We start from the raw sequence: 1,725 nt of genomic DNA on the forward strand, positions 1-1,725 counted from the left end.
CCCTCCCCTCCCCTTTCTGCTCATTCCTTTTCTCTTCTATAGTTCTTTGGAGACAAGGTCTCATGTAATTCAGCCTAGCTCCAGACTCACCCTGTAGCCAAGGACAGCCTTGCATTTCAGACTCTCCTGTCTCTCCCTCCCACATGCTAGGAATACACCATATACATCAAGGTTAGCTTAGGCTGTGTCTGGGGAAACAAATGCAGAGATGTGTGCCTGCCAAGCAAGTGCTCTGCCAACTGAGCTAATCCCCAGTGCCCAGACACACATTTCCCAATCCCCTGTCTTTGGCTACCACTCACTTGTGGGAGAGGAGTGATTTTTTTCTTCTTTTGCTCAATCTGCTAAGGAGAATGTATAGCATATACATTAATGCCCCGTGTGCGGCATGCTGTGTCCTAGGTGTTAGCTGAAGAGATAAAAACTCTCTCTCTCCTTTAAAACTTCATTTAAATTAGTGTTCTGCCTTCGTGTATGTCTGTGTGAGGGTTTCAAATCCCCTGGAACTGGAATTACAGACAGTTGTGAACTGCCATGTGAGTGTTAGGATTTGAACCCAGGTCCTGTGGAAAAGCAACCAGTGTTCTTCTTAATCACTGGGCCATCTCTCCAACCACCTCAAAAGCTGAGTTCTTGAGGGTAATAAGCAGGAAGCAGGGTGGATGTACCCCATCTTTATACAAGTGTGCAAGCAATTGAGCAGTACTCGGGCCCCCAGATATCTCAGAGATAGAACAGGTCCCTTTAATACGGATACTGGAAGACTCCTCAGAGGGGGTGGCAAGGATTGGCCAGATGTAGAGAGAGATAAACGAGGGCCTGGCACCATGGATTTGACTCCTGGAGCCCACGTAAAAAGTCAGATAGTGTGAATCCCAACTGGAGTCTCGGGACTCCTTCAACAAGCAGGCCAGTCAGTTGGAAGCTTTCCTATGCCGCAGTGTGGGGGCAGAAACAAGAGAGATCCTGTCTCAGGACAAATGGGCAGAGAAGCAAGTCTGGAAAGGCTCTGTCTTCTGTGTTCTCTTCATCCATGCGTCTCTCTCTCTCTCTCTCTCTCTCTCTCTCTCTCCCCTGCCTTCCCATTCCCCTTTCCCCTCCCCTTTCCCCCCTCTCCTTTCTCTCTGTCTCTCTGACACACACACACACACACACTAAATAAATCTTTTGAAGCATAAAATAAGAGGTAGGTAATTGAAGCTAAGGGTACAGGCTGGTCACAAGGGGCACGGGATACAGGTCACACCTTCTACATCAGGAGCTTGAAGAAAAGTTGATTTTATCATCTTGAGGAAATAACTTTCTGATAAGAGTCATAACCATTTCTAGGTGGACGAGTCGATTAAAAACCAACCCCAAGTGCTCGCTTCGGCAGCACATATACTAAAATTGGAACGATACAGAGAAGATTAGCATGGCCCCTGCGCAAGGATGACACGCAAATTCGTGAAGCGTTCCATATTTTTCGCTATGGGAGACTTTTGGGATAGCATTGGAAATGTAATTGAGGAAAATATGTAATAAAAATATTAAAAATTTAAAAAAAACCAACCCCCAAAACGAGGATTAGGAATTATGCGTGAAGAGAAGTATGTTCGTGTGCACTCGCACAAGGGCGAGCTTATGTGAGGGTGGGACATGAAAGACAACAGGAACAGTTATATGTCGTGGAGAATCAAGTCAGGTCGGAGTTGCTTTCTGACGGGCTGAGCAGTAATCGCAGTA

General features: G+C 46.3%; 1 non-coding gene across 1 annotated transcript; it reads left to right on the top strand.

Annotated features, from left to right (window-relative positions):
- Positions 1 to 1,359: 1,359 nt before the first annotated feature.
- LOC115032275 lies at positions 1,360 to 1,466 on the top strand. The gene has a single exon (XR_003837915.1). It is a non-coding gene; the product is annotated as a U6 spliceosomal RNA (small nuclear RNA).
- Positions 1,467 to 1,725: the final 259 nt, after the last annotated feature.

Source organism: Mus caroli, chromosome 10, assembly GCF_900094665.2.
Source record: "Mus caroli chromosome 10, CAROLI_EIJ_v1.1, whole genome shotgun sequence".
NCBI classification, from domain to species: domain Eukaryota; kingdom Metazoa; phylum Chordata; class Mammalia; order Rodentia; family Muridae; genus Mus; species Mus caroli.